General features: G+C 37.5%; 1 protein-coding gene across 1 annotated transcript in view; it reads right to left on the bottom strand.

The window, feature by feature from the left end:
• Window positions 1–12,245, bottom strand: part of PTPDC1 (protein tyrosine phosphatase domain containing 1) — a 67,308-nt gene that overhangs the window by 32,682 nt on the left and 22,381 nt on the right. The window lies entirely within an intron of this gene.

Below are 12,245 nucleotides of genomic sequence, written 5' to 3'. Positions count from 1 at the left end.
CTGCATAGAAAAATAAGACATTCTCCCTTATGAATTTATAGTCTATGGGGAAGATAAGATATAGACACAAATAATGCTAATAAATGCTAATTGTCATAAGACAGGCTTGGACAAGCAGGAGGGCTATCCAACTTGAGGGTGGGTGTAAGCCTTCAAGGAAAAATAAGCATTTGAACGGGGCTCAAGGAGCAATATTTATTGTGGACACGAGGGTATACTAGGAAATTGAGCATAACCCTTATTCTATTGAAACATAAAATTGTACCAAGTGACAGTTTACTGCATTTATAGGACATTAATCTGTAGCTAACAGTCTTCTTCTAGCTCATGCTAAATGATATGGCTAAGTGACTGCTCTGTAGTTCAAATGGTACGATATCCACTGAAGAAAGTAAGTAAATCTTTCTAATATGTCAGAAAACCAAAAATTATCACCTGTCTTAAGCTCTTATTATGTGCCAGACACAAATATTAAATTACTTTTTTCTAACAAGAACACTATGAAGTAGGTATTACTCCCTATTTTAAAACTGTAAAAATTATGTCAGTAAGGTTAACATGTACATTAAAAGGCAGAGGTGGCAGTTAATACCATCTTTTGGCTTTTAGTTCAGTTTTTTTCACATACTACACAGCTGCAAATGAAAGAAATTCTAATAAAGATGATCTCAACATTTTTGAGCTTTCAGGAAAACAAATGCATAATTCAACTTAGTAGTCACAGACTAACTGTACTTCAACTTAAACACTGACAAAAAAAAGAAAAATCAACTGTGGAATTTTATAAACTACAAAATTATTTTCCTAAAATGCAAGTATATAACCCAGAAAAGTTTATGGAGTTGACCATAATACAAGAGAAAGTCACACACAATTCTTTTTTTTTTTTTTAAGATGACCAGTAAGGGAATCTTAACCCTTGGCTTGCTGTTGTGAGCACCACGCTCAACCAGTGAGCCAACCGGCCATCCCTATATGGGATCCGAACCCGGGGCCTTGGTGTTCTCAGCACCACACTCTCCCGAGTGAGCCACGGGCTGACCCTGAAAGTCATACACAATTCTAATGTTTTTTTCTAAATAATTTTAATATTTTTCTTTGCAAATTTGTGTTTATTGTTTGAGTATCAATGACTGGGTAGTCAAACACTGTAATTTTATTAGCTTATTAAATGGCTATGAATTTTTTAAAAGGCTCTAAAAACCTGTTGGAATTTCCTGCACCAATAAATTAATAGTAGTAATTAAATTCAGCCCTAATTAACAGTTTTCCTTGGAGCATTTGTTTATTTCTGTTGGGGGGTGGGGGGGAATCACGTCAGTGATTCCTGGAGAATTTCAAGTTCATTAAAATTTTGCTTCTAAAATCAATTTTTATATGCTCAGAAGGTAAAAAATTTAAAATCTAAAGTCCTATTTGATGAAGCTGTGTCCCTTCAAAAGAAATATAGAAATTAAAATCATAGGGGTAATTTAAATTAAATAAAAATGAATGCTTCTTACAATATTAATAATGTCACAAATCAGGTATAACATTAATTAATGCAAACTTTTATAATGTGCATAACATTTCAAGTGAACGTTACATAAAGACATGAAGTAAAAGGACTAATGGAACAAGTTGTTCCAGGGAACTCATTAGCAAAAAGTTAATTAGAAAGGATATCCATTAAGATCAGACTCACAGGAAATATTTTCACCACATTACTTTTCACAAATCTGGACTATTTTTCTTAAAACATATTTTGACAAGAAAAACAATTATCACCACATTAGAATCATGGAATTTTGGAGCAGCTGAGATTCTAGCCCTGGTTTCTTTGTACATGAGAACTTATGCACCATGTTCTACAGTAGGTCTCTGACTTGTCCAGCATGATCCAGCATGCTGAGTGACAGAGCATGTTAGTGACAAGCCAGAACCAGTCATCACTTTGTGAAACTCCCTGACCTCAACTTTGCTCTTCAGCTGTAATGTAATGAAACACTTCTACTTGACTGTCTCCCCTGTAGACCATGGGGTCATGAGAGAAGGAGACATGACTGGTCTATCTTTATGTCTCTAGCGAAGGGGACAGCCTATCTAGGACACACTCATGACACATCTGTGGAACTGAAATGGACCATACCAGACTGAGTTCTTGAGTCTATTCCCATCTCATTTATCTCTGTATCCTAAAGCCCATGGAAAACATGGCTATTAAGAAAGTTTTTGTTGAATTAATTATACCTTTCCAGTCACAAAGAGTACAAGTATGATTACGGACTCTCTTAAAGTTTTCTTTCTAACTAGCCCCTCAGAAACTCAAAGTTGTAAGGAACCTCTAGTAGAAGTCCTCTACTAGAATTCTGACTATGAGCATCACCTCTACAATATATTTGGACAGTAACAGTGACATCGTCATACAGCCCTGGTAGCTAGAACACTCTTTATAATGCTGCCACCCTGTAATTTCTCCCCATTGGTCCTATTTCTGCCCATACAGAACAATACATCCTTTCTTCTATATATCTAACATGGTGATCACGTTCCCCTCACTCTCAGTTTATATCTTCCCAGATGATAAATCAGAAGTTCCCTTCACCGTTCTTCGTATGTAATGGTTCTAGACCTCCTCGCCAGCCTGGATGCCCTCTTCTATTTACACTCTATAGAAATTATTTTAGTGCCCAAAGCTGAAATCTATTCCTCAGATGTGGTATAATCATCAAAAATAAGAACAAAAACAGTCAGTCCTTGTCCGGATAGTATATGGGGCCTTTCATCACATTGGTATTTTCAGCAGTCTCAAGACAAATCAGGATACATCAACAGACAAGGAAAAAGCTGGCTAAAAATGATTTATAATATATTTGGAAGTTTAAAAAAAGATATTCCCAAAGCATAATTAAACATGTAGAAAAGTTTAAAGTGAATACATGGTACAGAACGAAAAGGAAGTCTCCACCTCCTATCCCTCAAGCCAAGTTTTATTCCCCAGAAGTAAATACTTTAAACATTCTGGAGGACAATCACTCTGGTTATTACATTATCATCTTTAAACCATACTTTTGAATTCCTGGTATAAAAGATGAGCAGAGTGGCTCATTTACTCTACCTCCCCCACCATGCCAAACTTTCCCCCACTTAATACATCACAAAATTTTAAAGTCTTCTGATTATCTTTGTAATTTTAAACAATATCCTTTAACCACCTCTTATTCTATCAACTTTAAACAGTATCTTGATTCCCTCTATGTAAAATAAGTAAATTAATTTACCTGTACTACTGTCCATTCTCTCTTTCCCTCTACATTCAAGTTCTGCCAACTATACCATTTCTTTTATACTAAGATTTTTAACTTTTATTTCAGTTAATCTGCAATTTTCTCATGACTTTTCCATAGGCTTATTCTAAAATGTAAGACAAAATATAATTATTGTGTATGTGTATTATACATAATACACAAACACCAAACCTGTGCTGATCAATGTGAAACATTCCAAGCATCAGTGTCAAAAACATTATCTTTTCTTGCATTCCATTGGTTGCTTAAAACAAAATCATACTTTGTTTCTCTGTAAATTTGGACAAAACATTTCTTATACAGACTTCCCCCTGGTTTTTAGTTGTCTTTTTCTTACTGACAAAAGTAACCTAAATATACACCACATCCCTACAATCTTTTAACTTCTTAATCATACTATCTACTTGCTTTTTGAAGATATTTTTTTCTGAGCTCTTTGGATTCCCATTCTAATGAGGACCAAAGCTTCCTACGCCTGGTACTTAGCTGTCAGCCTCAGGCTTCTTTTAATTGCACCCGAGTTGAGGCCACGGCTCCTTAGATTCTGCTTTGGCTTTGCTGACTTATCCTCAAGTATTTTCATAAAGGTTGAATGGAAAACTAACTTTCTAATTAACTCTCCAATCTTTTCATTCTGAAAATATCTTTATTTTATCCACATACTCAGCTGATAATCTGGCTACTTAAAGAATTCTAGTTTGAAAGCCATGCCATACCAGAATTTTGAAAGTATTGTTCTACAGTGTTCTAGCAAACAACATTGCTGGTAAGTCTGATGCCAATCAGAGACTTGCAACAGGTAAGCGTAGGAACTTTTTCTTTGATGTTCTGAAATTGCTCAGTGGTGGGTATTGGGAGCAGACCTTTCTCACTCACCTTGATCAGTTCCTGTGGGCCCTTTCAATATACAGATTAATGTTCCCGCCAGCAAGCACACTTGATTGTGCACATGTATCATGATTTATATTAAGTGCTTTACAAAATCCATGTCATTTTCATAAAAACACTCCGTGAGGTATGCACTATTATTATCTCCACTTTCTTAGGTGGGAAACCTTGTCTGAGACCCTATGATCTAGCCTGCAAAGCTGATGCTCTTAACACCAATCCACTGTACCTCACAGAAAGATTAGACCAATTCACACAAGTTATTAAAAGGTGCGTTTTTTTCTCTCATCTTCATTAATGCTGGGCATTTTGTCTTCTTAACAGAATTATCTCATTATTGTTTCACTTTGCATTTCTTTACTTAGTGAGGTAATGTAGTTTTTTAGAGTTTTTCTTATGAATTTCTTATTAATAGACTGCCTGCTTCAGAGCTCTGCCCTTTTTCCTGTTGGGACATTTGCCACTTTCTTCATCATATACATCAATTCTCATATCATAGTTAACATTACATATGTCAATTCTTCATCATTATATATGTCACAATTTTTTCAATGTTTATCATATTTTAATTATAGAAATGGTGTGTTTTGCCCAGCAGTCTTACTTTTTCATGCAGTCCAACCTATAAGATTTTTCCTTTAACTTTTCTGGCTCTAGTGCCACAATAAGAAAGTCCCTCTCCAATTCAAGATGTAAATTTCAATTTAATGTCTCCTATTTTCGGGTGATAAGTGTTGATTCTTTGTTGTAGATTGACAATAATATTCCTATAATGTAATAGTTAATCCCATTGCTAAGGAAACATCTTTCCAAAGATTCTACCTGCTGCTCTGGGTATTACGTGGCCTCCTTACTCTGGCTGGTGGGAACTACTGCCAACCCTCTGAGAGCCCAGGGAACTGTTCTGTTTACTCCTTTCCCATATCTTTTCCTGGCCCCAGGAAGTTTCTATAGATCAGTACTCAACCAAACACCTTAGGACAGCAAAGGCTTGAGCCCACCACACGTCTTTGTAGCTCTCTGTGATGCTCCTTTCACTCCAGGACCTTACTCTGCAAATTCTAGCTGCCTTGGTTACACTGCTCGGCTCCCTGTACATCTCTGGGAGTGGTCTGTCTGGGTCCTACTCCCCGCACTGAAGCCTGGAAACGGCTCCCAGAGAGATGGCTGGTGCAGTCATAAGCTCACCATGCTGTTTCTCTCCTCTCAGAGACAGAGGTCCTGAGCTGCCTGTTTTCCAACATGCAAAAACCATTTTTTATAGGTGTTGTCCCATTATCTAGTTGTTTGAGGCGGGAAGGTAAATCTGGCCTCTCTTATTTCATCTCAGTTGGAAGTGGAAATTCCCTCTCACCATCTTCAAATGACTCAAGCCCAGGGGAACTCTGAAACAGTGCCCAATGTGCATTGCCTTTGCATAATTTACAGTCCAATTGTACATAATTGCTGCTCAAAAATTACAATTCATGCATGTTAAACTATTTTAGAGTCAGAAGTTCTGTTTAAATCTTGACTCTGTTCATTGTCAGCTATATGAACTGTTTTGAGCTTCAATTTCTTCTTCTATAATATAAGAATTACATCTACTTTCCTAGGTTGTTGTGAGGATGAAGAGAGATTGTGTGTTTGTGTTTCTAGCACAATGCTTGGCATATAGATATTCAATAAATGCTTGTTATTTTAATTTGCAAACCAATATCTATTTCTTTCTTTCCCTTCTGAGTTTGTATTCACTTCATTTTCCTCTTATTTTTATAAGAATTTGTAAAGGATTCTATTCATTACCTGTCCAACACTCCTGCTAGTAGTTACTAATGGTTGAGCTTCTCAACAAGACATTACCTCCATTCACAACTGAATTTATTTCATATGGCTGGTTGTAGAATCAGGAGAAGAAGGGTTTGAATAGTAATCCTGTCACTTCACCGCACAATGACATACTATTTAATTTCATTTTCTGTTGCCAATGACAGATATTTTGCTCACTTTATCCTATAGTTTTTTTGTTTTTTTTTTTTTGTCTTTTTCGTGACCGGCACTCAGCCAGTGAGTGCACTGGCCAGTCCTATATGGGATCCGAACCCGCAGCGGGAGCGTCGCTGCGCTCCCAAGCGCTGCACTCTCCTGAGTGCGCCACGGGGCCGGCCTATAGGTTGCTTTTATTCCTAAAAGCCCCCAAAATGACTCGACTATTTAGAATTAGTCACACATTCAGTAATTAGTATCTAATACTTAAAACTTAAGTACAGTGATAGGCTATTACTCACACTGTTAAGAAGAGTAGTCATGAAGTACGAGTTCCACATAAACAATGTTCTACTTCATAAAAAATGTCATTTTACACAAGAGACTGGTTCTGAGATGAACTGAAAAATCCTTAGATCAGTACTTCCCTTCTATTTTCCAGACACATGGTGTTCTGCCAAAACCTACATGTGTACTTTTTGGAGAGAATTTGTGGGGAACTGCATTAAGCAGTGGCTGGGAGGTCAGAAGTGGTATAATCCTTCCCAGACTCTCACAGCACTAGCACTCCAACTGTGCAACGCACCAGGACTACCATAAGGAAATGCAAATTCCTTGGCTCCACCCTCAAACCTACTGAATTAGTAAATCTGGAGGAGGGTAACAACCTGCATTATCAGTTGACAGTTCACGTCATTCTGATGGAAGAGGCCCTCTGCATACATTCAAAGAAATACTGTCAGTCTAGTTAAATTCTAGATAGCAATCACAGGGGAATAATTTGAGGTTTAAAGAACTTAACCTTGCATGAGGAAAAATAGGGATAGAAGCCCAAGTACATGAGTTAGCCTATGAAATACATATACATATTTTTATGCTCATTACCAACAAAATAACTAAATCACATAAGCTTACTCCATGCCAGGTACTGTTCCGAGTGCTTTATATATCTTAACTCACCTAATCCTACCTCACACTACTAGGTGAGTGCCACTATTATTCCCATTTGTTTTTTCCTTTTTTTTTTTTTTTAAATGGGCCAGGCATGTTTATATCCCATTTGTTTTTTTAAGTAAACTTTATTTTTTAGAGCAGTTTTAGGTTCACGACAAAATTGAGCAAAAGGTTAGACCGTTCCCATATACCCCAGCCCTCTCCACTCCAACACACAGCCTCCCACACTGTCAACATTCCTCCCAGAGTGGCACATTTGTGACTACAACTTATAAACCTCCACTGACACATCATTATCACCCAAAGTCCACAGTTTACTTTAGGGCTCACTCTTGGTGGTGTACAGTCTATTGGTTTAGACAAACTTATAATGACGTGTATCCACCATTATAGTGTCAAACAAAATAGTTTCACTGCCCTAAAAATCACTTGGGCCCACTTATTCATCCCTCCCTCTCCCTGAATGCTGTGAACTACTGATCTTTTTATTGCCTTCAGAGTTTTGTCTTTTCCAGAATGTCACAGAGTTGGAATCATACAGTATGTAGCCTTTTCAGATTGGCTTCTTTCACTTAGTAATTGTGTATGTAAGGTTCCTCCATGTACTCTCATGGCTCGATAGCTCATCTCTTTTTCGTACTGAATAATATTTCATTGTCTGCCTATTAAGAAAATCATCTAAGTGACTCATTTTCAGAAATGACTTATCTGAGGGTGTTTTAACTGATTCAGGCCTAGCCCAAAAGTTGTCTGACTGGTCCAGCACATTCCTGAAGGGTCTCTGAACAGATAGAGCTCTCCTTGAGATGGTAATTAGTTACTAGGCCCCACTATTTTCTTTATTCCCTGGTGCTTCTCCTTTGACAGGGCTTAAGTGGGCCTTTTTTGCAGGCTTGTCCTGAGCCCCCAGACAAAGGAATTCCTTGCAATGGGGTAATAAATTTTAGGCATCATTCAGGAAGATTGTGTACCCCATAGAACTCAGCCAATGAGGAAGTGGGGGTAGGGACTTGCGTACTGGGGAATAAACTGCTTGCTACAGCCCTTTTCCGTGTGCCTGTCTCATTCACAGACACCCAGACTTGCAAGGCCATTATTAAAGTCTTGCTTCATTGTACCTCATGTTTCTGTGTCCATCCTTTGGCACTGGATGGGTGAGAGCATTTCTCACAATACCCCAGTTTATTCACGCATTCGTCTACTGAAGTACACCTTGCTTGCTTCCAAGTTTAGGCAATTATAAACAAAGTTGCTATAAACATTTGTGTGCAGATTTTTGTGTGGTCTTAAGTTTTCAGCTCATTTGGGTAAACACCAGCATGACTGCTGGATCATATGGTTAACATATGTTTAGTTGTCTATTATTCCCATTTTACAGATGGGAAACTAAGACAAACAGAAGTCAAATAATTTGCCTGAAGTCACACAACTATTAAGTAGGAGTAGGACAGCTGGGATTTGAATTCACAATTAGCTCTACAGTTTGTGCTCTTTAACCATTCCACTACACAAACAGCTTCTCAAAATGAAGACATGTCAAAGAACAACAAAATGAGTTTTAAAGATCAAACTGGCTTTTTTAGTGATTCATGAACCAGTAGCACCAAGCCTACAAAACAGAGAAGAGCTCTGCCAGATGTGGCAGATCAGCTTTCTGAAAGCAGCTTTAGCAGGAAAAGGAAACAGCACAACACAAACAGCAGATGGGTTATGATCAGGTTACTTTCCTTGTAGTGTTAAACCAGAAAGGACTTCCCTATTATGCTGGCTTAGGTTGACTAGACCCCTTTTGGTTGCTGTGAATATCCTGCCTGGTTTTTTTGTTGTTGTTGTTGTTTTTCATTTTAAACTAGCCTGTTTAGAGATTTATTGTTTTCTTTTTTTAAGTTTCAGCTTGATTACATGGCACTTAGCACAAGTGACTCCATTTTGGTTTGGTCTGTTGGGGCCTAGTGCAAGAGTTCAGTCCAAATTAATGGGCTCCCATAAATTTTATTTAGCAGATCCCATAATAAATAATAGGAATTTCATTGTTATCCTGTGCAGTTTAAATCAGGTACACTGGATTCTGCACCATTAATTTCCATTTGTAATACCTTTGCTTGCAAGAAACTTTTCAGATCTATACAAAGCAAGATTTCCAAATTTGTTTTGCTTTGTGTAGACAATTTACTGATTCTTTGCCCAACTTCATTCACTGCTGTCTCAAAGACAAAATCAGACACACACCCCTTTACACATTTTATCTCCCTCCCTCCTAACAGAAACAGGAGTGCAGCTGGTCTAAATGTAAGATTATAAAATCCAAACATATTTTCAATAGAGTAGTTGGCACTTATCAGCTTTGTGATCTTAGCACATTTATTAACATCTCTGAGTCTCACTACCTACCGTGTTGGGTCATTGTAAAGATTATGGGAGAGCCTGTAGACAGGCCTGATGCCGTGCTTGACACATAATTCAGTTTATTCTCAGTATAGACCCAGAATGATCTTGTTAACTTCAGCCAGTCATATCACCCCTCTCTATTCGAAATCCCCCATGCCACCCTCTTTAAAATTTAAATCGCCCGTTTCATTTTTCTCCAGAGGACTTATGAAGAAAACACATCTAACACATTATACTTTACTTATTTATCCTGTTTATTGTCTGTCTTCCCCTACTAGACTGCATGCTCCATGTAAGCATCGATTTTTCTGTCTGCTTTGTCAACTGCTCTATCTCCAAAGCCTAGAACAGGCCCTGGCCACATCCATCTTGCTGTGGATAGATCTGAAAAGTTTCTTGCAAGCAAAGGTATTACAAATGGAAATTAATGGTGCAGAATCCAGTGTACCTGATTTAAACTGCACAGGATAACAATGAAATTCCTATTATTTATTATGGGATCTGCTAAATAAAATTTATGGGAGCCCATTAATTTGGACTGAACTCTTGCACTAGGCCCTAACAGACCAAACCAAAATGGAGTCACTTGTGCTAAGTGCCATGTAATCAAGCTGAAACTTAAAAAAAGAAAACAATAAATCTCTAAACAGGCTAGTTTAAAATGAAAAACAACAACAACAATATTTGTTGGAAGAATACAGGAAATATATTCCATAAAGGGTAGCTGCCACCACCATCATTGTTTAATCTCTCTCTGAACCTCAGCTTTCATCTGAAAAGTAGGAATAGTATTCATGACTTACCTATCTCACAGTTATTGCTAAGAGCAGATAATTACATGGCAGCACTATGCAAATGCAAGGAATAGTATTACCTTACTTAGTTTTCCTGATCCCATTTATATCTCTAACTTCTTGTTGATCTTCCACCTGAAGATTTTGTTCTATCTAATTCCCCGAGGAGAGAATCTGTTTTCTTTTCAGCCAAATATGCATGATGACAATAATCTCAAACCTCAGCCCAAATTTTCTCTCCCTTAGGATGCCTTCCCTAAGTCCAATCACACATTTTAGTCACATCCCCTCATCATGTAGGGCTGAGTGAAGATTTATCTAGGTCTATGTGGCTCAGATGCTATAAAAACAGCCTCCTAATACCATGGTAGCATTTTGTCTTAAAGAATTAAAGCACTCCTTATGATTCCTTATGTAGTAAAACAAAACAAAACCAGATTTCTTTTAAACTAAAATTTCCTCACTTCTGAATCTGTAACCTCAAAAAACTGACTATACAAAATCCCTTTTCTTCTCAAACTGCCCCAGAGGCAGGCAGGCAGGCAGGGAGGCAACATTTAAAAAATACCTTTTCTTTTTTCAGACCCCTCTAACATTTCTAATAAGGTTAGTCCTCAGGGAAAGAACTATTAGGGCCACCTTCAAAATACGTTATATCTGGCAGTTCACTATTAACTTCACTGGCTTCTGTGATCTCACACCTTAAATATACCTTAGGGAAGCTTCCAAGACTCAGGAGACTAGTCATAGATCACTGAAAAACAACACTACAGCAGGAACCCTGCTATTTCATCATTTAAAGAAATATACTGTTTGACTCAGATTCTTCAGAAAACATATTATGATAAAGCAGGGGTAAAATGTTAACAATAGATGAAACTGGCTCTTACAACCAAGGTTTCTATGTTCCTATCCTTTTCTGACAAGCAGCCATACCTGGCTAGTTATTCCTACAGATATGAACCAACCTCAAATCAAAGACACCACCACGGATGCTTCTAAACTCATCAAGAAGTCAACAATTCATAATTCAACACCCACCAGAATCACCTGGAGAGCTTTCTTAAAAAATCAGACTGCTGGACCCCACCCCCAGAGTTTCAGACTCAGTAGGTCTAGGGTGGGACTGAGAATCTGCATGTTTAACTAGATTCCATGTAATGCTGGTGCTTTGAGAACCACTATATTAGACAGGCAGTTTACAATTACCTAACAGCAGCTATTCATATTTATATAGGTTACTGTGAAGATCGGTTTCCTGGTTTCTGTTTAGCTGTCAAACATTAAAAACCTTCTTTTCACAGTTCTTGAGCCAATCTTCACAAAATCATGAAATACATTAAGAAGCCTCACATCACGAACTAGATCTAGAAACAAGCTCATATTCCTGGGTGAGACCTTGTACTAATGTTGCTACCAAAAATTCAGTTTTAAACCAAACACATCACTGAATCAGGGCATTGCTATACAGATGATATGAATAAGAATAAAGACTCCCTATAACATCAGCACTTTTTGGTCAAGTTCCAGATGCCACACCATTTTGGACACCATAATGTGGATTCCTAATCAATACAAGTTCATTATCTGAATATCCCTTTTAATAAATATATTAAAATTATGGACATATAATTATGTTTACCTTTAAATATTTATTTTGTGACATTGCTTAAAATTTTTTTCACCCAATAATTTCAGCTAGTTCAACAATGTAAGAAAATAAGTGATTCATTTGCAGAAATGACTTATCTGAGGGTGTTTTATGGCAACGGTAATTAGTTAGTAGCTCCTTTTATTTTCTTCATTTTCCTGGAGGGTGGCTGAACAGATAAGGCTCTCCTTGAGACGGTAATTAGTTGCTAGCCCCTTTTTTTCATTCCCTGGTGTTTCTCCCTTCACAGGGTTTTAGTGGGCCTTTTTTGCGAGCTTGTCCTGAGCCCCCAGAAAAAGGAATTCCTTGCAAGGGGGT

Source organism: Cynocephalus volans, chromosome 6 (genome assembly GCF_027409185.1).
Source record: "Cynocephalus volans isolate mCynVol1 chromosome 6, mCynVol1.pri, whole genome shotgun sequence".
Taxonomy (NCBI): domain Eukaryota; kingdom Metazoa; phylum Chordata; class Mammalia; order Dermoptera; family Cynocephalidae; genus Cynocephalus; species Cynocephalus volans.
The sequence above is the reverse complement of the archived record's forward strand: the minus strand, read 5'-3'. Positions and strand labels throughout refer to the sequence as shown.